We start from the raw sequence: 25570 nt of genomic DNA, 5'->3' as shown, positions 1-25570 counted from the left end.
TAATACAGCTGATCATTATCAGCAACAAGGGGATATGTTCCTAGCCAAGTAAGGGACAGACCTCTTGTCAGCACTTCCGCCATAAAGAGTTATGCTGAAACAGGTAACCGCGTACTTGTTACCCTTGTCGCCAGAGTACGAAATCCTCTATTCCAACCCGGCGCGAGTAAGCGTAACAGGTCATCAGCAATGTGAGCGAGAGGGATGATATGTGCTGCAGCAGATTAGCTAGCGTCTGTGAGTGCATTTTATGGCTATTCATTTCCACTTGGCATTTTGACATTCTCAGCAATGAGAAATTAACAATGGGTTTCTACACCATAAGGCCACTGTCTCATTTTACGCCCCCAAGCGTGCGCCACCCCACGTCTGCGAATTTTCAATAGGTGTTATTTAGGCCTACAGTTTAACATTAAGCAGTAAACACGCTTACCAGATGGAGGCCACTTGCAACATCAGCAAAATGTTGATCTATATAACAACGTGACAATGCGGTCACACATCCCCGAAAATTTTACTGAGAACGACAACGGTTGAGGAAGTATACGCTCGCTCATTATGCTACAATTCTTTGAAAGTGACGGCTGCTTTCTTCTCTATGCGCTTGGAGTGACAGAGAGATCAGTTTTCTTGTGTCACACTGTAACTGCCACTCGTCTGCGTGATTACGTTGCCAGTATATACGTAAATTAATCGTCTCGCTCCATTCCAGGTTGAGTGCTTTCGTACTATGTAGTGGGTGAGATAGTTCTCGATTTATTTTTGATGAGAAGTCAAAGTAAAAGTTTTAATCCCACCAATCATATCACAGAAACACAACATGAACAGTATTATTTTCTTGCAGCACTTCGTGTTTACATTAATAGCTTCATTTTACCGACACTGTCAAGATCTTTACAAGAGCACTTTTTCAGTATAAATATTACAGATAGTTCTCCAACACTCTACGTCCTTCCAGTAAAGTTGGGTGTTAAATCAGACACAGACTAAACGCTTATAACCACTCTGCTAACAATATTGTGAATGGCAAAGGCAAAGGGTTAACATCATCAACAGACAGTACAGCTGTTTTTGGCTGGCACTTATCCTTCAATAACTCCATACTTAGTTTATGCATAAATTCATATCGCCGTGATTTATACTGACATCATCGCAAATACTTCATTGTGTAGCCATTTCACTGGCAACGCATTCGTCAGTAGAATATATTTATTTAATATTTTATTATGCTACAAGTTTACAAATGTTCTAATTTGTTTCCTTCTGTTCAAACGTTAAATGGCTTCTATATTGCGACATTATTAGAGAAAAGGTGCACGATTCCAGATTTGACACTGAACGGACACACAGGCTTCGCTTAGTCTTTTATTAGTAATTACATCCGCTAGTTCTGTAACGCAAGTAATAGTCCAACGGTTCGTAAAAGTATTGTTTCGGTAAAGATGGCGTTTCTAAAGGCAGCTTTTTCTTTTATAACAAAATTCGTCTGTATGAAATGGAAACTGAGGGCAGTATACAACACGGAAAGCAAACCAGGGTGGCCACTTTGGAAGGATATGTCTGCATACAACGAGTTCATGGAGCGTTTCCACTAACTCATATCAACAACGCTTTTATGCGGCAAAAACCTATTTACTTACCCGGATAGTAACCTTTGACACTGACCACATTTTTGTCCGCAGCATAGGCACTGAGGTTGTACCTGCCTCAATTCTCTTAAGCAGAACTGAGGAAGTTAAATAAAAAGCATTAGTGATTCACAACTGTGCGTTTTATTTCATGTGGCGTGTTGCTTTATTACCAAAAGGAACAGCAATTAATTCTGTGGTCGCAACTGCTGCTGCGTTAACTGTCTACATCTCGCTGTCAGCCGTCTTTCGCGTAGCAATGCGGCAGTCAAAATAAAAACCTACGTTATTGCCGTAGGTCCTGAGCAATTGCTGTTAGCACGACCACACTACAGCATACTTTTCAAATACAAGCTAGGCATCGCACCATTGTTCTAAAGTATAAATGTACATGGAAAGAAAAAGCAGACTAGAATCACAGAATGTGTTGTTCGTCTCCGGGTAATTACTGCAACCTGCATCCTTCTGAATCTGCTTAGTGAATTCATCTCCTGGCCTCCCTCTACGAATTTTACCCTCCTCGCTTCCCTCCAACACTAAATTGGTGATCCCTTGATGCCTCAGAACGTGCCCTACCAACCTTCTTGTAGTCAAGTTTTGCCACAAAATCCGCTTATCCCCAATTCTATTCAGTACCTCATCATTAGTTACGGAACTACCCATCTCATCCTCAGCTTTCTTCTGTAGCATCACATTTCAAAAGCTTCTATTCTCTTCGTGTCGAAACCGTTTTGTTTTTTTTTTTTTGTTATGGTTTTAGGGCGCAAAACTGCTACGGTCATTAGCGCCCGGGTCTCAACCGTTTATCGTCCATGTTTCACATCCACACACTTAAATCTATACTGGATGTTAACAAATTTCTCTACTCTAGAAAAAGCTTTTCTTGCCATCGCCAGTCTACATTTTACCTCTCTCTACTTCGACCATCATCAGTTATTTTGCTCCCCCAAATAGCAAAACTCATCTACTACTTCAAGTGTCTCATTTCCTAATCGAATTACCTCAGCGTCACTGGATTTAATTCGACTATGTTCCATTATCCTCATTTAGCTTTTGTTGATGTTCATCTTATATCCTCCTTTCAAGCCACTTGTAGCGGTACCACCGTTTAGGATAGGGAAAGTTAGTTTTGTGCAATATTCTGAGCACAAGTTACAGCCAGGTGCGGGCAGGATTGCAGTGAGTTACACATACCAACAGTTGAGAAGTAGAATAGAGGTCACAGGGCCGTCAAATTGCTGAAAGAGTATACGCAGCGGTTTTGCATGTCGCAAATCACAGGCACAAGGGGCCCACTGCCCAACGTAGCGTGTTAAGAATACGTGACGCGAAACAGTGCGTATGGCAAAACAGAGGCGCACAACGGTGTATAAATAGGTGCGGGTTTCGAACGAGATTCATTCAAGTGTGGCAGCGCTCCTGGACGGCCGGGCGTGTCACACCACCAGCTACATGCCGCAGCAGATGGGGCGCCAGCGTTCCAGTCCACAGTGGGTTGCTGGTTCGACCCTCTGAGGCAGACGCGGGATCTGTAGCCAGCCAGCGGTGGGCCACTCCATGGATCCCTACTGCGGGCAGTCGTCCCGTCTTCCAACACTCGCCGGAGGCATCTCGAGGCTTGGAAATCTCGGACGAGTCTTAATACGGTGCCTTCTACCTCTTCCCACTACATTTGGTGGTGTTGTTACATGCAGTGGCAGAAGCTGCCACTACACACTGTCCATTCCGTTCAACTTTTCTTCCAAGTCTGACAGAATCACAATGTCATCGGCAAACCTCAAAGTTTTCATTTTTTCTTCCTGGATTTAAATTCCTACTTCAAATTTTTCTTTTGTTTCCTTTATTGCCTGCTCAATATACAGATTGAATAACATCGAAGATAGGCTACAGCCCTGTTTCACTCCCTTCTCAACCGCTGCTTCCCTTTCGTGCCCCTTGACTCTTATCACAGAATATGCTGATCAAAACTGTGCTCTGAGAGTCGATCAAACAATATTTATGATCATCTTTATAACAAACAATATCATTCTCAAAGCACTTTAGATAGCATGGAACGAGATTAAAAATTGCGTCTAGTTTCGCCACTTTACAGCTGGTCTACAACTGACGTTTTCATAGTTTCAATCACACTGACCCTTCAATAATCGAGCTGTCGTAGAAGCTTCTTATCTTCATGTAAGCATTATGTGACTTATCTCCCGTGTAAAGAATGATGTTTTGGCAGACATTGTGATTTGGTATATCATACATGTCATCCGAAATCTCGGCTCCCCAATAAATGTCAACAGCAAGTGCTACGTCTCACAAGTTGTAGGACGAAAAGTTCCAGTCTTCTTTCAAAACAGTATTGGTTTTCGTTCGCCTTGCCTGATGTAAAAACACGCGTGTGAGAGGAAGTGATCTATGAGTGTTCTGCTGTATATAACTACAGCTTAAAATGCCTCCTTTGTTTATGGTTGTGGTAACGAGAAAGCAACTACATTCTGCCCAATTTGAGGTTCTACTGAAGAAGACGGCTTCAAAAGTGCCTAAACATCTCTGTAAGGTTTCCCACGAGTCTATATGTTTCGTGATGTACGTTCCAGCGGCCATGAATGCTTTACAGACAAAAAATAGAACGGCAAGCAGGGGAGGGGGGGGGGGGGCACCACTGTCCTTACCGAGATCACTGTCAACTAGAGGGTATGTAGCTAAAAACATGCGCGAGGAGTACCGCTGCACCACAGTAACAAGTGGTCACAGCACTTCAAAGGATACCTGTAACATATTTGCGGGTGAGTGTTCACTGGATTTACAGGATGACGACTCCAGTTAAAATAAAAAAATAGTAATGCAACAGAATACAGTTTGTATGGCATTAATGAAAACATCGCGACCAGTATGAACAGGGGCATTGGTGGGAAATCGTCGCCCCCAACACATGGACATGCTATCATGTCCTCCGACCTGAAAACAGAGAGTGTAGTGTTGACTCAAAAGGACAACACTCAGTAGAAGAACGGACGTGTCCGGATACCTGAAAACGATAGTTTGGCAGAATTCACAGCTATTTTGATATCGCGACACAGTGCACACACCTCAGCAAATTACAACAAGCCCGTGGAAGATCATAGCCCCAAAACAAAAAGGAAGCAATGGACTGGTAATACCTAAAAGTTCTCTAGTAAGAAATTACCCAAATGCACTGTCACCATTGGAGGAAACTTCAATTGTCCAAAAATCAGTTGGGAAAATGAAGTTTTGTAAGTGGTGAGAGTCAAGAGGTCTGGCAAAACATTACTAAATGTCTTCTCTGACAACTGTCTCGAACAGATTGTTCGGAAGCCCACTCATGATGGAAATACCGGGTGATCAAAAAATCAGTATAAATTTGAAAACTGAATAAATCACGGAATAATGTAGATACAGAGGTACAAATTGACACAGGCTTGGAATGACATGGGGTTTTAATAGAACCAAAAAAATACAAAAGTTCAAAAAATGTCCGCCAACCATATCTGATCAGAATAGCAATAATTAGCATAACAAAATAAGACAAAGCAAAGATGATGTTCTTTACAGGAAATGCTCAATATGTCCACTATCATTCCTCAACGATAGTTGTAGTCGAGGAATAATGTTGTGAACAGCACTGTAAAGCATGTCCGGAGTTATGGTGGGGCATTGGAGTCGGATGTTGTCTTTCAGCATCCCTAGAGATGTCGGTCGATCACGATACACTTGCGACTTCAGGTAACCCCAAAGGCAATAATCGCACGGACTGAGGTCTGGGGACCTGGGAGGCCAAGCATGACAAAGTGGCGGCTGAGCACACGATCATCACCAAACGACGCGCGCAAGAGATCTTTCACGCGTCTAGCAATACTTTTTTTTTTTTGTTCCAATAAAACCCCATGTCATTCCATCATTCCACGCATGTGTGTCAATTTTTACCTCTCTATCTACATTATTCCGTGCTTCATTAAGTTTTCAAATTTATACTGACCTCTTGATCACCCGGTACATAAGATCTAACAGCAACACGTACACCAGACCTCTTTGAAGATGTCCAGATAGGCACTAGTATCAGCGCTAATGAAGTAGTTGGGTTGGGGGAAAAGACCAAACAGTGCAGTCATCGGTCTCATCGGATTAGGGAAGAAGGGGGAAGGGAGTCGGCCGTGCCCTTTCAAAGCAATCATCCCGGCATTTGCCAGGAGCGATTTAGGGAAATCACGAAAAACCTAAATCAGGATGGCCCGACGCGGGATTGAATCGTCGTCCTCCCGAATGCGAGTCCAGTGTGCCACCCACTGCGCCACCTCGCTCGGTCAATGAAGAAGTAGTAGCAACCATGTTTACCAATGTACAAACGACAACTAAAACAAGCAGAAAGATTTATACCTGCAGAGGCAGTAGAGTAATATCTAAATGAGGAACATTTACACTGGTCAGGAGCGTGTAGAATTGGGGCTAGTGTTTGAAAGAAGACTTGACCATGCACTGCACAGATGTGTATCTAGTGGAACAGTTCATGATGGGAGGAACCTTCCACCGATTACAGTCAGTGGGAAAAATAACCCTGAAGAAACACCGATATCTGCATCATTAGTGCAAAAATAAACCGTAGGGCTTTAGATAGTGAGATGCTGACTGAAACATGTTTAGCTCTTAAATGGGCAATCAACCATTACCTTAGCAGAATATTGCTGACGGGTCTTTCACAAAATCCAAAGAAATGCTGATCATATGTACAGGTGTTTAGTGATACCAAAGTTACTGTCCACACACTCACGGACGATACAGGAACTGAAATTGAGGTTAGCAAAGCAAACGCAGAAATGCTGAGCTCCATTTTCAAATGTTCCTCTAGGAATGAAAAATTCAGAAATACTGCCAGAACTTAACTCTCGCGCCACTGCAAAGACGAGTGATATACAGTTTAGTGTCCGTGGTGTTGAGAACCAGCAGAAATCGCATTAACTGATCAAAACTCCAGGTCCAAATGGAGTCTCTATCAGTTTCTATACCCAATTTGCGGCTGAGTTAGCTGCTCTTTTAACCATAATCTACCGAAGGATCCCTCGAAATAAACCAATGTCCAGAAATTGTAAGAAAACACACGTCAGTCCAGTCTGCAAGCTGGGCAGCAGAAGTGATCCAAAAAACTACTGTACAATGTCCTTGGCATCCACTCGGTGTAGAATCTTAGAACATATTCTGAGTTTAAACGTAATGAGGTATCTCGAATAGAACGACATCCTCCACGCCAACCAGCATGGATTCGAGAAACACCGGTCTTATGAAAACTCAATTTGCACTTTTCCCACACGATATCCTGAAACCCATGGATCAAGGCAGTCAGGTACACACAGCATTCCTTGATTGCACAAAAACATTTGGAACATTTGAATCACATGCTCTCCTCTTCCCAGAGTTCGCGTTAGAGACACACTCGTGCGTTATCCACGTGCTGTGCTAATATGCATACTTAGATGTTAGCTCGTCGCTTAATTCCCAAGGTGAATATCTACCCTATTCACCCCTCCCTCTAATCCTAACAACTAGCTCTTGTAACCATGGTTGAGGAGGTATTGTCAGTATACTATTTTTAATATTACTTTTACCACATCTGTTTTTACAAGTGGGTTATATTCAAAAAGGATTCACATTCTATATACAATCAATAGGCTCTCCTAGTCATCTGTTTTTAGGCAATGTGTATCTTTATCAATTTTATGTTACACAAACCGTTTTTTTGGCCTGTGGAGGGATTCACAAGAAATACAGCTTTGATGGGAAATACCTGCTATCTTGTATGGGCCATCATATTCACATTTGAACCTACGCTTATTATGAAAAGCACGATCGTATAGGGTGTCAAGTGAAATTTGCTACAAAGTTCAGGATTTATTTTCGTAGGATGGACGTAGCAAGTTATCGTGAATGGAAAGTCATCGAAATAACTTCAGGTGCGTCCCAGGGAAGTGTGCTAGGACCTTCGCTGTTCATGTTGTGTATTAATGACTTGGCAGACTATTTTAATAGTAACCTCGAGCATTTTGCAAATAAAGCGGTTATCTATACAACACTGACGTACTGTCTCAAAAAAGGGCACAAATATTCATTTCTTGACAAGATTTCAAAGTGTTGCATAGACTGACATGCTGCTTTAAATGTCTAGAAAGGTACAATTGTGCACATTACAAAACGAAAAAAAAAAACCTAATAATAAACCCAATACCACATGAATACAGTATCAACAAGTCACAATAGAAATCGGTCCACTCATACAAATATTTGGGTGTAACAATTTGTAGGGATATGGAATGGAATGATCACATAGGCTCAGTTGTACGTAAAGCAGGTGGCAGCCTTCGGTTCATTGGTGGAATACTCTGTAAATGTAGGCACTCTGCAAAGGAGATTGCTCATAAAACACTGGTGCGGCCTATCCTAGGATTTTGCTCAAGTATGTGGGATCCGTACCGAATAGTACTAACAGGGGACTTTGAACGTATACAGAGTAGGTAGTAGGTTTGTCTGACTGTTGGAGGAGGTCACAGAGATACTTAACAAACTGAACTGGCACGCACTTGAAGATATACCTAAGTTTACTGCAACCACCTTTGTATCACTGCCGCGGGCATCGCGGGGACAAGATTAAATCAATTCCAGTGCGCGCAGAGCCGTTTAAATTGTCCTCCTTCCCGCGGTCCATATATGGATGATTCGGAAAGAAGAGTTAATAACTTGTACAATAGGAAGTATCCATTGCCATGCCCCTCATGATGGTATGCAGAGTATGGACACAGATGTACGCAAGTGGAAGCTACACAAAGGCTGACTCACATTCGGACAACTGTTACAACGCTTGTGGTTAAGAAAGGCATTAATAAGACCTTGTCTTCCGTGTAGCACTGAATTATTATGACGAGTCTTTTTGATCACAGCTGACAACGATGCAATGATAGCTTTATGGCGATATTGAAGCATGTATCAAAGCCACTACTGAGCACGTCGTCTGATAGTGGAAGAGAAATGTTGACGAAACAGCCTATGCAGCTCAAAGAAAGAAGGATTTTAATGGATTTTTTTGTGATATAGTTTATTCGGCATCAGTTTGTTTGGACTGAGCTTATGCGTGTATTGCCATCGTTGTGTTAGCCCGGACCTGAAATACCTTATTTCCATTAGTACATACGATAATGATTATTTTCAGATGATTTCCTGATACCGTTGCAACTGCTTGGTAAAAACAGTGCATGAAGACTTAATGTAATGTCAATAAGTGCGTAGCAATGTTGGTGGAAGTGTAGAACTCTGCAGCAATACTCTACAAATCACTAAAAAGTGCAACAACAACAAAAAAATGGTTCAAATGGCTCTGAGCACTATGGGACTTAACTTCTAAGGTCATCAGTCCCCTAGAACTTAGAACTACTTAAACCTAACTAACCTAAGGACATCACACACATCCATGCCCGAGGCAGAATTCGAACCTGCGACCGTAGCGGACGTGCGGTTCCACACTCTAGCGTCTAGAACCGCTCGGCCACCTCGGCCGGCTAAAAAGTGCATGTCCAAGATATTTTTATTGCATGATTTGTATGTCGAGGTTTCTCCCAGAAATTCATGAATGGAACATAAATAAAGATTGATCGCCTAGATGCTCTGTTTGAGAAGTTGTTTTGAATTTAATCTTTCGATTGTACGATCATAGCCCGATACGAGGGGGGTAAAAAAGCAATGTAATGACACTGCCGTGGGCGGAGCTTGTATAATAAGCATTTCTGCAGCTAGGCGTGCAAGCCCAACTCACTGCCAGTTCGGTGCCGACTGTGTTGTCGACCTGGCTTGTTCTGTTCATCTACAGTGATTGTTTTTGCTAGCGCGGTTTTCTTCTTGTTTCGCTTTTTATGATGGCAAATTTAAGTGAACAATATGCAGCCGTGAAATTTTGTTTTCTACTCGTTAAAAATGCTGCTGAAACAGTTTTAACATTGAAAACAGCTTACCAAGACGACGCTATGGGAAAAAGTGTACGAGTGTTTCGCTCGGTTTAAAAATGGCGACATGTCGACTGATGACAAACAGTTCTGGACATGCATCAGGTGCCCGAATCGACGAATAAATTCGAGAGCTCGTGCTCACAGACCATCGACAGACCACTGATCAATTGTCGGAGATTGGTGGGCTTATTTCGGAGCTCGGTTCAGCGAATTTTAACGGAAGATTTGGGAATGAAAAGGGTCGCTGCTAAGTTTTTTACACGCGTTCTGACTGACAATCAAACGGAACGTCGAATTGAAACATGTCGTGCTTTGAAGCAACAGCTTGAAACTGATTCAGATTTTATGTCAAAGGCTATTACTGGTGATGAGTCACGGTGCTATGGTTACGAACCAGAAATAGTCAAGTTAATGGAAGACATCATCGTCACCCCGTCCAAAAAAATGTCCTCAAAAGTCAAATCAAACACCAAAACAATACTGATTTGCTTTTGTGATGTCAAGGGCGTAGTTCATTCAGAGTTTGTTCCCCCAGCTCAGACCGACAATCAGACCTTTTATTTGGAAGTTTTAAGAAGATTGTGCAACAGTGTTCGTCAAAAAAGACCCTATTTATGGCACCTGCACACTCAGCCATCTCTGTTAGACAGTTTTTGGCTAAAATGGCATGGTTCCACGGCCTCACGCACCTTACCCGCCTGACCTAGCTCCGTGCGACTTTTTCTTACTTCCACGTAGTAAAATGGGCATGAAAGAACACAGATTTGACAACATTGAAGAGGCCAAGAAAGAAATTGAGGTAGGAGCTGTCAACCACTTTGATTAGATTAGATTAGTTTTTCGTTCCATAGATCCATGCTGAGGAGATCCTCGTGGATGTGGAACATGTCAACTTTTTTTTTTTTTTAAGCTGAAATAACAATACTAATAGTATGAATATATACAATACATCATTTGTTTCTATTAAAAAAATCGTCAATGGAGTAGAAGGAGTTGGCCACTAGTAAGTCTTTCAGGCTCCTTTTAAATTGATCTTTATTTGTAACTAAATTTTTTATGTTTGCTGGCAAATTATTAAAGATGAGTGTTCCTGAGTAGTGGACCCCTTTTTGAACTAAAGTAAGTGCTATTAAGTCTTTGTGCAGATCATTTTTGTTCCTGGTATTGTATGTATGAACTGAGCTGTTTGTTGGTAAAAGAGATATATTATTTAGGACAAATTTCATTAAGGAGTAAATATACTGAGAGGCAGTGGTTAGTATACCCAGTTCTTTGAAGAGGTTTCTACATGACGTCCGTGAATTTACTCCACAAATAATACGTATTACACGCTTTTGGACTCTGAAAACTTTTGTTTGACTTGAAGAGTTACCCCAAAATATTATACCATATGACATTATGGAATGAAAGTAGGCAAAGTATGCAAGCTTTTTTCATTTTTATGTCGCCTATGTCTGCTAACACTCGAATTGCAAATACAGATTTGTTAAGGCGTTTCTGCAGTTCTGTGGTGTGCTCCTCCCAAATGAATTTATTATCAAGTTGTAATCCCAGCAATTTAAGACAGTCAACCTCTTCTATCTGCTCTTCTTCATACTTTATGCATATGCTGGCTGGAAACCTCTTACAGGTTCTGAATTGCATGTAGTGAGTCTTTTCAAAGTTTAATGTCAATGAGTTGGCTTTAAACCATTTATTAATATCCATGAAAATATCATTAGCAGATCTTTCTAGAACTACACTCGACATACTATTTATTGCAATACTTGTGTCATCTGCAAACAAAACGAACTCTGCTTCTGGCAGTGTAACTGATGAGAGATCATTAATGTACACAACAAAAAGCAATGGCCCTAAGATGGATCCTTGTGGGACACCACATGTAATTTCATCCCATTCTGATGATGACTGATGACTTAATTCACTAGTCCGTTGTACTGACACCCTTTGTTTCCTGTTAGCTAGGTATGACTTGAACCATTTTGCAGCACTGCCCGTGACACCATAGAATTCTAATTTATTTAAAAGGATGTTGTGGTTCACACAATCAAATGCCTTTGACAAATCACAGAAAATACCTGCTGCTTGTAATTTGTTATTTAATGAATTAAGTACATTTTCACTGTAGGTGTAAATAGCCTTCTCGATATCAAAACCCTTCAGAAATCCAAACTGTGTTCTTGATAATATGTTATTTGTGGTCAGATGGTTGAGAAGCTGCCTGTGCATTACTTTTTCCAAAATTTTTGAGAATGCTGGCAAATGTGAAATCGGTCTGTAGTTTGATGGTATCCCTTTATCCCCTTTCTTGAATAGATGCTTAACATCTGCATATTTCAGCCAGTGAGGAAATGTCCCAGTTATAATTGACTGGTTACAAAAGTAACTTAGAATTGTACTAAACTCACAAGAACATGCCTTAATTAACTTTGTTGATATTTCATCATAACCACTAGAATGCTTTGTTTTCAGAGATGTTATTATGGAAGTTATTTCTTTTGGTGAAGTGAGTGACATATTCATGTAGCTGAAGCTATTTGTAAAGGCTAGTTTCAGATATTCAAGGCCATTATTTGCTGATCCTGACAATCCCATTCTATCAGTAACGGATATAAAGTACTTGTTAAATAGATTTGCCACACTATGCCCATCGGTTACTAGTGTGTCGTCTACCCTTAATGCTATTTGCCCCTGTCCCTTTCTGGTTCTACCAGTCTTCTCTTTCACTATATCCCATATTGTTTTTATTTTGTTCCCTGACATTGCTATCTTCTTCTTGTAGTGCATTTGTTTAGATGTCTGAATTACTTTTTTTAATATTTTACAGTATTCCTTGTATTTAGCTAAATCATCAGTATTGGAGCTATTCTTGGTCGACAGATACATTTTCCTTTTTGTCTTACAGGAAATCTTTATTCCTTGTGTAATCCACGGTTCTAAAGATGACTACAAAAAAAGTTTCGAATAGTGGCAGCATCGGTGGGACTAAAGTGTTAGTTGTAATGGATAATATTTTGAAGCGGATAAGGTTGTTTTGTGAACGATTTGAAAATATATAGCTTTTTAAAAATAATTCCGGTTCTTTCGGGTACCCCGTCGCACATGATGAGAGTTGGGTCTTGGAATTTTCTGATGAGATTTCTGGGTGATATAAAGCGTATTCTTTTCTGTGTAAGCTAGTTCAAATATTCAGCATTGTGTTACACTCTCCCACTCTGCATACAGGCCTGTGACTATTCACAGAGCACTTTCTACAAGGTGCTTGATGTTCCATGTAGTCCGACCTTAAATGAATGCCACATACATTAGTAGCATTCTACTATTTGCCTCAGAAGTGTTTTGCACGTAAGCTCTTCCTCAGACATGCTGCGGTTTTTGAATGCACTAAAGCCTTACAATTTGTTTTACTTACAGTAGATCCTGTGTAATCCTTCTGCTTCACACCCCCCTTACGTTGAACATAATTTGCACAATTTTTACTCGATAATTTATAGTGAAATTTTCTATATATAAGTTTGGTTAAGCGCACAACTTAACGGCTCTTTACACTGATGGTTGGTTTCTTGTCTTTCACCGGCTTTATGAGTGAATACTACTACAATTTATACCAGATAACACTTCCTCATTGATAATCGCTCTGTTTCCGGAAAGTCGGACATATCTAATACGGCCCGTTAAGTAAGTAATATACAAAATGAGCAGTAATGGCGCTATATCACTGCCCTGAGACACACCTGATTTACTTCCGTGTCTGTGGATGGACACCAACTTAACTTGCTCGGTTATTCGTATCAATAAGTTCACAATATGGTCCGAAATATAGCAAGGTGATCTGACAGAATATTATTTTCTTTTTCGGTGTCAGTGTAGTACAAAAGTGAAAGATCAATGAAAGTTTAGAAACATGAACTCCATTTGTTTATCTGCACACCCGACTCGCAGAATATCATGACTGAATAATGCAAGCAGAGTTTTGCATGACTGATGAATTCTTAACGCACGCTCGATGCCACGGAGATCATCGCTTTGTTGCAGAGGATGAGGAACGCGTTCCGTATCTAAAAGGCCTGAAGCGTGAGCGCAGAAATCTGCAATCATCATGCTTTACAAAGCTCTGTATTACTGGTTTGAAGGGCTTTCTGTAAAAGCACATTCAACATGATAATGAGAAATGTAATCTTAAGTCATTATCAGACAACTATTATCCAGTTTGTCGACTAGTTATGTCAACGTCTACAGTGTGTAAGCGTACCGTGGATGCTTTTTCTCTCGCCGGTAGTCCTCTTTGTGCTGCTGCACGTCCAGTGTGAGCGTTGCGATTTGTCGTTTCGCGGAACGATAGTGAGGTTAAAACTGAATTTGGTGAATTTTTGTTTTCCGCTAACGAGAACTGTTCTTCGGAAAGGCGAAGTATCGCAGTTTCTTGTGGAGAGGCAGATTTATAACGATTACCTAAGGGTTGGCTGAGGCATGGGTAGGCAAAAACACACTTGATCGTTGAACATAGCTTGAACATCTTCAATCAAATTTAGCGACTCCGACGAAATTATATGCAGACTGTAACTCCGTATCAATCAATCCCAACGAAAAGCTAAATTTATATACCAGGTAAGGTGCTAATTTGTGTGAAAGATAGAACCGTGATTTCCAAATCGAGCGTGAGAGAGTCCAACCCGTTGGAAGTATTAAACTGTGCTCCAAAGAACGAACTCAAAATAATAAAAACAATTCTACAACGTTTTCTATTTTTTTTAAATTCCTATTGATTTATTACAGTATTTGTTCTGGGATTTTTAAACGTGATCGTACTTGCTTAGGGTCACGGGATTTCGTTGGAGTTAAATAGGATCAATGAATATCGGCCCCTCTATCAGTTAATCCTCCAACGCCAAAAACTGGCAAACTAATAGCTTTACACGCGAGGCGGAAGGCGGTGGAGTTGTAGCAGTTACTGTTGTCTTCAATCCGTAGACAGGTCTGTTGCAGCTCTCCACGCTAGTCTATCCTGCATAAGTCTCTTCATTTTTTGCATAATTACTGTAACCTACAGCCACTTTAATCTGCTTACCGTAGTTAAGCCTTCGTCTCTGTCTACAACTCTTACCTCCCACACTCCCCTCCAGTACTAAATTGACGATTCCTTGATATCTCAGAAAATATCCTATCAACCAATCTCTTCTTTTAATCAAGTCGTGCCACATATTTTTTATCTCTCCAATTGTATTCTGTATCTTCTCACTAGTTACGCGATGTACCCTTCTAATCTTCAACATTCTTTTCTATCACAATATTTCAAAAGCTTCTATTCCGCTCTTGTCAGAACTATTTATCGTCGACACTTCACTTCTATACAAGGCTACACGTCGGACCAATACCTTTCATTAAGGACCTCCTACCACATTTATATTCGATGTTAACAAATTTCTCTTTTTGAGAATCGCTTTCCTTGCTGAATTTTGTATCCTCTTTGCTTCGATCATCACTTATTTTGCTGCTGAAATAACAAATTTGATCTATTAATTTTTGATGCATTTTCCTAATGTAATATTGTCAACAACGCCCGATTTAATTCGACTACGTTCCATTAACCTGATTTTAATTTCCTGGTGTTCATCATATAACCTCTTTTTAAGACACTATCCATGCAGTTTAGTCTCTCTTTCTAGTCCTTTGCCATGTCTGATTGGTTTCCTTCACAGCTTGTTTGGTGTGTAGTTTGGATAACTTTAGGAATAAGCTACAGTCCTGTCTCACCCCCTTGTCAACTATCGATTCTCTTTCATGTTCTTCAATTCTTACAACTGCAGTCTGATTCCTGCACAAGTTGTAACAAACTTTCGCTCTCTGTATTTTATCCCTGTTAATTTCGAAAATTTCAAATTGTGTAGGCTGGTCAACACTGCCAATTGCTTCTCAAATGTGCAACAGCTATGAAGAGGAAGGTTACAAGTACTTATTCTCTATCTATCGATATTGTACAGAAACCAGATGGCAGTTATAAGAGTCGAGGGACATGAAAGGGAAGCAGTGGTTGGGAAGGGAGTAAGACAGGGTTGTAGCCTCTCCCCGATGTTGTTCAATCTGTATATTGAGCAAGCAGTAAAGGAAACAAAAGAAAAATTCGGAATAGGTATCAAAATTTATGCAGAAGAAATAAAAACTTTGAGGTTCGCCGATGACATTGTAATTCTGTCAGAGACAGCAAAGGACTTGGAAGAGCAGTTGAATGGAATGGACAGTGTCTTGAAATGAGGATATAAGATGAACATCAACAAAAGCAAAACAAGGATAATGGAATGTAGTCTAATTAAGTCGGGTGATGCTGAGGGAATTAGATTAGGAAATGAGGCACTTAAAGTAGTAAAGTAGTTTTGCTATTTGGGGAGCAAAATAACTGATGATGGTCGAAGTAGAGAGGACATAAAATGTAGGCTGGCAATAGCAAGGAAAGCGTTCCTGAAGAAGAGAAATTTGTTAACATCGAGTATAGATTTAAATGTCAGGAAGTCATTTCTGAAAGTATTCGTATGGAGTGTAGCCATGTATGGAAGTGAAACATGGACGATAAATAGTTTGGACAAGAAGAGAATAGAAGCTTTCGAAATGTGGTGCTACAGAAGAATGCTGAAGATTAGATGGGTAGATCACATAACTAATGAGGAAGTATTGAATAGGGTTGGGGAGAAGAGAAGTTTGTGGCACAACTTGACCAGAAGAAGGGATCGGTTGGTAGGACATGTTATGAGGCATCAAGGGATCACCAATTTAGTATTGGAGGGCAGCATGGAGGGTAAAAATCATAAGGGGAGACCAAGAGATGAATACACTAAGCAGATTCAGGAGGATGTAGGTTGCAGTAGGTACTGGGAGATGAAGCTTGCACAGGATAGAGTAGCATGGAGAGCTGCATCAAACCAGTCTCAGGACTGAAGACCACAACAACAACATCGATATACACGAGCTCCGAATAGCCAAAAGACTTGTTGGAGACATGTTAGTGTAATAGCTCGCAGCGGAGCTCGTAGCAATTAGGGAAATACGTACAGGAGGCGGCATAGGAGCGATGGCACGAAGCCTCCAAACGCGATGGTGCGTTGCAGACGAACGGCGCAGCCATCGAGACGTGAGCGCACGCGCCGGAATTACAGGCGGCGGGGTTTGTGCGCAGGACGTGGTCTCGGTCGGACGCTACGGCGCGCCCAGATAAATTCGCGCCGGAGAATGGGATTCCCGAATTTACTGCCTGCGCAAGGACTGGAAACTGTTTTAATTGCACAGCGGAGGGCGCTGCGGGCGCAGCCCGGCTCGCTCTGCGAGCGCAGCCCTGCGGAGACGTTATATTACTCGACCCGACCAGCCTCCGTAGCCGGCGGCGCTTCACCCGGAGGTAGCCAATTCGAACCGTGTCTGTGGAGGACATTTTCACCTTCCGTATCTGGAAGGCAAGGGGACGAGATCTGTTGGCGGCAAGTCCCTGATCACCAGACTTGACGCAAATGTCCTGGATTAACTATCCAAACATCCGCTCCGTATCACGAAATGAGGACATGTGATACTTGATGATGATCCGTCCATCATGGGGACGTTAAGCCCGGCGCCCCCCTTGGCGGTATTCGAGGGGAGTAGGCTTTGTTCTCTCACTTCTCTAACCAACATAAACAGAGACCAAACTACACGCACATACTCATTACAGTCACAATAGTCAACAGATATAACTTGGACATAATTCTCCGACATTGTGTGAAAATGGGTCTTTGTGCGCCATGGAAGAAAACCCTTTTCCAATCAGGAGGCTGAAACCACCCCCCCCCCCCCCCCCAAACACACACACCGGTGTCCTAGCCATGCGACGCTTTCCATTTTGCTCCCGTTACATTGCGCTAGTAAGCAGCACCTTCACAAGTCGCTAGTGCCACCATGAGTCCATCGTAGCCGTATCTGTCACTGGACGATGATATCTGTAGTCACAGGCTTGAAGGCACTGCACATTTTGTTGCGTGTGATTGCTACAACCAAGTCTGTCAGATCCACATCTAAACTCTGCATGCCGCTTTGTGGCGAAGGATACTTCGAGTGACACTGCTACGACCCTAGCCCCTGTTGCAGGCGCCAATGGCGCGTGCGAAGAACGACTGTCGGTATGCGTCGATATGATCTCACGTCTCTGGAATTTTATATCCATGCTCTATTTGGGAGGTGTATCTCGGTGGAACTAATATATTGCCTGACTCTTCTAGGAATGTACTTTCTCGCAATTGTAGCTATAAACCATGCCGTTATGCACAACTCGTCACGCGTAACGTCTGCCCCTGGAGTTGGATGATCGTCCCCACGAAATTTTCACGCAGAGGAAACGCACCGCTTTTCTCGGCATGCTCTCTGTTGCTTTTGTCCCAGACTGAAGAGCAGTGCCCTAGTATCGGTCGAATGATGGTTTTGTGAGCGTACCGCCTTCGTAGGTGGATTACACTTCCTGTGGATATTTCGAATCAACCAGAGGCTGGCATCTCCCTTTCTCAGGAATTGGTTTATGTTGCCGTTCCTCCTCAACTCGCTCCGGACGCATACTCCCAGACATTTAACAGAGGTGATAGTTTTCAGTAATGTTCACCTATCGCGTAATCAAATAGTAACGAGTGTTTATACGCAATACACGTGTTTGCGCTGAGGGCTAACTGCGAATCGTGAACCAAGCGTAGATTATATGAGGGCCTTGCTATATTTCATTGCAATTTTCTAGTGCTGCGAGGAGAGCCACATAGAGTTTCCGACCTTATTCACATTCTTAACTTCCGTTTCAGCGATCAAACACTCAGACTTTGAAAAGAGGTAACTCGGTAATACCGAAAGACAGCAGACTGCAACAAGTTCTCTCTTTGTTCAAAATGCAATTACAATCGTAAACACAAGACTCACAGATACGAGTAGTTTGATTGGTTGGTTGTTTTGGGGAAGGAGCGCAGACAGCGTGGTCATCGGTCTCATCGGATTAGGGAAGGATGGGGAAGGAAGTCGGCCGTGCCCTTTCAGAGGAACCATCCCGGCATTTGCCTGGAGTGATTTAGGGAAATCACGGAAAACCTAAATCAGGATGGCCGGACGCGGGATTGAACCGTCGTCCTCCCGAATGCGAGTCCAGTGTCTAACCACTGCGCCACCTCGTTCGGTACGAGTAGTTTGAAATGATGTCGATAGGTAACGAAATGTACTCGTAAGTACTCACAAAAAGGGGAAGTGCTTGCGCCTGTACCGCGAATGCTGACATGCACACGATCACAGCACTGAGATCATGGACAGCGAAACGAAACTGGCTATCACCGGCTGAAGTGATACGGAGATGTTCGCAAATGCCTGGCTGGCCTACTATCGCGGGATCATCACAGAATATGAGAACCCTTCAACACGCTTCACTAAACTAGTCGCACTGGAAAAGATCGCCCAAGTGTGGAAACCAGGCCATGCGTGTACCAGTACATGCGGGCTACTTCAAACCAAATCGCTAAGAAAAGGCAAAAACTGTTTTGGTAGTCAGTAGTCAGGCACAATCTTGCGCGAACCAAGTCTTACCTGGTATTTCCTCCAAGCCGGCCGGTGTGGCCAAGCAGTTCTAGGCGCTTCAGTCTGGAACCGCGCGACCGCTACGGTCGCAGGTTCGAATCCTGCCTCGGGCATGGATGTGTGTGATGTCCTTAGGTTAGTTAGGTTTAAGTAGTTCTAAGTTCTAGGGGACTGATGACCTCAGATGTTAAGTCTCATAGTGCTCAGAGCCATTTGAACCTTTTTTTTCCCTCCAAGCTTGTAGTGGTGCGACAATAGTAGTTGTTCTTCGTTTAACAAACCGATCACAGACGTGTTTTTTATACATACATACTGCAGTAAAAAAACCATTCTGCTTTAAAAAATGCGGGCTCCTGTTACTCAAAAAATTGCTTTTTTGTCTGTCCATGAAAAGTGTCCATGAGAAAACAGAGCTCATTTTATGAAGAGCGGGCAGCCAACACCAGATAAATTGTGACCACGTATGCCCTGGCAACAATAAGTGTCTATAGGTATTAGGCAGTATGGTTACATACTGAACTCGGATGCCGTTCGTCGTTTGTGTATCCTCGTTTCACGATAAGTAAGCAGCAACAACTTTCGTGGTGACAATATCGTCTGCAATCACCTTTCGGCAACATTCGGAGCTAACTGAAAAACTTCTTTATGAGATTTTTACGGCATTCTCAACACAGGAGCAACGTGGTGCACCTTTCTGTCGTCCATCGTTATCCGTTTATCTCAAAGATACATCGATAGTGAAACACACCATATGAGTGTAGGACCTTTTGTTACCCAAAATTTCTTCATTCGACATTTCTATCCCTATGCGATGGACCCACATTCATAAACTTCTGACTTTACAGAATGAAATGCTATGGTCCGCATTCACACATTGTACACTGAAGATCAAAGCTGATAAAGTTGTCAGTTCAAGTCAATAGTCGTCAGCACACAACCCCAAATGTAACACTCGTGAGGTCAAAAACTGAACAGGTAAAACAGTTTTTTTACTTAAGAAGCATCAATTCCAAAAATGAAAAATGCATTCCGGAAATACAAAGCGAGTAGCCCTTGCTAATCGTGAATTCAAGGACAAGCGAAGTCTCTTAAGCAAAGGTCTATATACACCGAGTCAAGCAGAGCCTTTCGTGAATATTTTGTCTGTGACGCGTAACTCTACAGAAATCATTAGCGGGCGAAGGGAGAGAACAGGTACAAACGATCGAAATGTGTACTAGAGGCGAATCAACACAAAAGAAGAGAGTTACAGAAATAAACGAAGGTAATTATTAATTAAAAAAGAACGATAGGGCAAAAAATTCACATACACTAAAACACAACAAATAGACAACTAAAATTTTGAAAGCAAAATACGGAATAAAAGGAACCGAGGCAGCCTCAAACACCGTTTAACGACGACCAGAACAAAAGGCTAACAAGCAAGAAATGCGAACCAGATCTCTGGAGAAAGAGGTATCTATTATATGCCTTAGCCTTTAGACTATTTGACGACGGCGGCGACAATTTCGATGATGATGAACCGAAGAAGCTCTCAAATTAAAGTACTGAACACATTACTTCGCCTTCGTTCACAAATAGATTTATAGTTATGCGAGTTATTTAAAACGTTTTTTGCCAAAAACACCGAAAACTCAGTGTATACACCATTAAGCGCGAATGTGGCATGCCGTATGAGAGAGAGAGGCCGTTAAAAAAGGACCATAAATGCTCCAAGAAATATCAAAGACAAACCTGACGAAAACAGCTACGCAAATCAACTGTCGTCGAGCAATGGGAGGATTACAAACACGAAATAAAATATAGGACCACTAACGGGGTGGAGGTTCCAAGTACTTCCAACAGCGCCGTTGAGAAGTCGATCGAAACAAGGGTGTCGTGAGTGAGCCGTGCCTCTTCAAAGAAACCATAAGCTGGATGGCGGGCCAGGGACCGGAAACGTCATTCTCTCGAATGCGAGTCCAGTGCCTTAGTAGTGCACCACCTCCCTCGGGTTCGGCTCCAACAGCGATTCATCGCCTAGTTCTTGAGTCCAGGCAGCAAGCAAACACGAAACCACTGCTCGGACTGCATTATGAAGACAAGTAAGTCCATTCTTCGGAATTCAATGTACAAAATGGAATCGACAACTCGGCTAGAAATCCCGAAACATAACATCAAAACTATGGTTGAGTCTCTTGCTATTTTTACGGCGTTCAGCAACTTTGAATTAAGCGCCACTGCTAACAAAGCCTTACGAGGTGTTGTACTAAATTTTATGACATTAACCTGCTGAAGCAGAACACAGTATGGAGACTATATGTGAACCTTACATACGGACCACAAAAGGTCAGTGAACGTGACTGCAAATAAAGCTTTTTTTGGATAGAATTTATAACAACTTTTATCTGAATTACAATACTGATGACAAGTTTTTCTTCTTAAAAAATCATGGAGATAATTCTTCCTCATTATTTTTAAGCTTTTTCGCTGTTAGATTTTTTCTCTACCGAACAGGGTTTCTACAGGTTAAAATTATAGTTGGGGGAGGAGAGAATGCGGAGGAGTTGCGTAACGAAAATTGTATAGGTTTGTCAATATTGTTCTACCCATGTGAGGTTTCGCAATACCAAGAGTCTGTGGTACGCTGCTAAGCTATTGAGGTATTATTTCCATCCAACAACGAGCAGTGCGTCTCAACACTCTATGTTTCGACGCTTTTTCAGGAAGAAATAGTGATTAACAATAGCAACACACCACAAACGTAGGCATCTTCATTCTCAACTGATAAAGTTCGATATTTCGCCATTCACACATTGCACAAGACGTAGAGCAGTATCTAGCAATATTCCATTTTTCATGTGCTGCTACGGATAAATGAAAAAAAAATTGAATACATGTATTCCAAGATACCACATAAAGACAGAATCTTGGGTGACGCATTATGTGTTATGTCCCTCGGGCGATAACTTGTTATTACATCGAAATTACAGTTTTTTGACACCGATATATCGGTTTGAAAGAGCTCCAACTACGCCAGTGTTGGCGTATTCATGCGATTGTGTCTCAGAGTCCAGTAATGGCAAAGGAATTGTTTTGCCCATAAATGTATCGTTCCTTCATTTAATGTGTGATTCAGAAGCTCTCTTGGCGTCCTTACGCACGTACCTGTCGTTTTCCGGGCAATTCGAGCTGTCTTATGACGTTTCGGGACATTTAACGTCTGCCGTCCTAAAGCAGAAATGTGGTGTGCTATGATCTAGTACCTGAATCACTTGCTCTCAGTCCACAGCGCAAGGCAACTGCCAGCAGACAGCCACAATATGATTTAATTTAATTTAATAAGAGCACAACTGTGATCCTCAGGGCGTACATGTGTACGAAGAATCTGTATGTTTCTGGCTAATCCTTGAAAAATTTTATATGGGAATTACACTACAGGTTTTCCACTTTAACCTCGAAACTTTAATATTGTATCACTTCCCATTCAGTCTGCTAAATGTCTCTAATAACATGAAATGCATATACTGTGGCAAATGAAATTTTGTGACAGACTGGACTGAACTTAAGACCACCAGTTTTTAATGAGCTGTTGGCTTAGCCATTAGGCCGTCTGAGCTCGCCACCAAGGCTGATTTAAACTTTCACTGTCACTGATGTTTCCTCCTATTATTTCCGAACATTGTAAACAAAGATAATGCAACGAAGTATGTGGGAATAGGACTACTGAGGGAACGAATCTGGTAGAGGAGTGCAGCTTATTCTGTCATGAGAGATACTTATTACCGGAATTAAATGAGTTGAAATGAAATTAAGTGAGTCAAAGCGCAAAATTAATGAAGATACAATTAAGTGAAATGATATGAATGACAACTGTTCAAACAATGCTGAATTTGCGAAGTAATGAGTATGTTGTGACAAAGGAAAATCCGTGCCAGATCTGAAATCAAACCTGGATTTTCTGCTTTTCACGAGTTTCTCTGGTTTTTTTTCGCTAGTAATAACAGGAAATACCAGTGAACAATGGAAGTCCGAATCAGGTCTGGAGGTCTGCTTAGAGAGACTGGTTAAGGTGACTGTTCCCGATGAAGCAGATTTGACACGGAATAGTTTTTAATTTAGCCCCATATACGGATGCCAATGGTTTAGCATTTTGGAATTGTTTCGCCTATATAATTTCGTATCTCTGCAAGTTAACTGATTTAATCCACACTGACTCCATTCATTCATTTCAGCATGTTTAATTGAAGGAAAGATATGCTTCTGTGTTTTACACATTCCCAGAATTAAAATATGTTAGGACAACGAACAATTCATAGTAGTGAAATTGACGATGATATCCAAGGCACATTGCAGTAATGTCAGGGCCAACAGTGTTTTCAGCAATGAGCCAAATGTCCATGGCAACTCAGGTGTTGCCTATGAAGACAGAAAATATAAACGAAACCATCAGTCAAACTAAGTTTTCGCCCAGTTGTCAGTAAATACACAATAGCCCGCCCCGGCTAACCGCGCGGTTTAACGTTCGGCTTCCTGAGCGGGAAGGTTTGCCAGTCCCCGGCACGAATCCGCCCGGCGGACTAGTGTCGGGGTCCGGTGTGCTGGCCAGCCTGTGGAGGGTTTTAAGGCAGTTTTCAATCTACATCGGAGAATGCCCGATAATTCCCCTTATTCCACCTCAGTTACACTATGTCGGCGACTTCTGCGCAAACACTGTCTCCACTTACGCGTACACCATACTTACTCTACCACGCAAACATTTGGGGTTACGCTCGTCTGGTATGAGACGTTCCGGGGCAGGTCCATTGGGGGCCGAACCGCACGATAACCCTGGGTTCGGTGAGGGCCGCGGTGTGGTTAGTGGACTGCTGTAGCCTGTTGTGGGGATGTGAACCACTGAGGGCTGCGGCGGGGACAAAGCATCTCCGTCGTTTCTAGGTCCCCAGTTCAATAAACACACAAATACACAATACCGAGAAACAGTAGCGGGTAAATATATTGCACGCAATTTTGAATGAATACAGGCAGCGACTCGGCAGAAAAGTAAAATACAGCAGCGACAGGTCGCGGCAGCGAAAGAAGATGTGCGGCACATTTGCTGCGGCGCTGGGCGGGGCGGCCACTGCGGACGAGTGCGGTTTCTTGCCAGCACGACGTGACGTCACCGCTTGCGGCGGGCTGTTGTCATCCGTATCCGCCGATGAGGAAGTAATACCAGCACCGCGGAATTCGTGAAGGTTCAACCTTGGTGAATTGCCATAGCATGTTAGTTTCAACGAAGAAAAGAAAACAGCACGGCAGCAATTTTCCACACAAAACACGAAGGCGCGAGGAAGGGGGTCACGGAGGGGGGAGAAGGGGGCGAGCGGAGGCAGCAGACAGATCACGCAAACAAATCTATCTCACAATTTTCAACAGTCCAGACAGTTTCGGAATTGACAGTGAACAGAATTTTAACCGTGGATTTCAAATGGTTCAAATGGCTCTGAGCACTATGGGACTCAACTCCTGAGGTCATTAGTCCCCTAGAACTTAGAACTAATTAAACCCAACTAACCTAAGGACATCACAAACATCCATGCCCGAGGCAGGATTCGAACCTGCGACCGTAGCGGTCTTGCGGTTCCAGGCTGCAGCGCCTTTAACCGCACGGCCACTTCGGCCGGCCCATGGATTTCGGTGGACGAACATGTTAAGTCCAAACATAGTTTGTGTTAGCTGATGATTATTTTTAAACTCATTTCCAGTTTCTACATGTGCACTCGTCAGGCACGGGAACTGAAGAACAGGAACGTCCAAAAAAGATTTACGAAAACCTGAAGGAATGTAGCGCACAGATGTCGGCATATGTACGGAAAACGAACCCATATTTCTCTATATATCTGGTGCTGTGCGTACACATGTAGACCTCCACACTATGCACTCTTTCAGGTTTTGATGTTACATTTTCTTACCTAAACCAACTGTTAACTTGTAAATGATGATTTACGTGTTAAACTATCCTACCAAGATGTTTTCATTAAAATGTATTTCTACGTGAGTACATGCACACAATTTTCTGTATATTACTGTTAAGCCTGTCATTTATAACAAAATAATTATATACTTATATCTTATTTTGTGGTATTCCTTCTGTTAACTGGATCTACTTGAAATGACGCTCCCTACCAAAACTAGTCACTGAAAAAGCATTATACACTAAAAGCAGCTTATGGTCGTAACACGAATTTCTTGTAATTAAAAAAAAATCAGAACTCCAAAGTAGAAGACAATGTTGTTCTACAGCTAATTTTCTTTCTTAGTTCAATGAATTTTAAGTCCATTCACGTAACTGGTAGTCTATTAGCACATTTCAGCTGTATGTCTTGAAAATGTTCGTGTACACAACTAAAACTTTAATAAAATTGTTAGAAT

At 42.1% G+C, this 25570-nt stretch overlaps 1 protein-coding gene across 1 annotated transcript in view; it reads right to left on the bottom strand.

Annotated features, from left to right (window-relative positions):
* The window catches only part of LOC124615605 (E3 ubiquitin-protein ligase mib1), a 617197-nt gene that overhangs the window by 489061 nt on the left and 102566 nt on the right, over positions 1-25570 (bottom strand). The window lies entirely within an intron of this gene.

This window comes from Schistocerca americana, chromosome 5 (assembly GCF_021461395.2).
Source record: "Schistocerca americana isolate TAMUIC-IGC-003095 chromosome 5, iqSchAmer2.1, whole genome shotgun sequence".
Lineage (NCBI taxonomy): Eukaryota > Metazoa > Arthropoda > Insecta > Orthoptera > Acrididae > Schistocerca > Schistocerca americana.
This window is presented reverse-complemented; position numbering and strand designations above follow the sequence as displayed.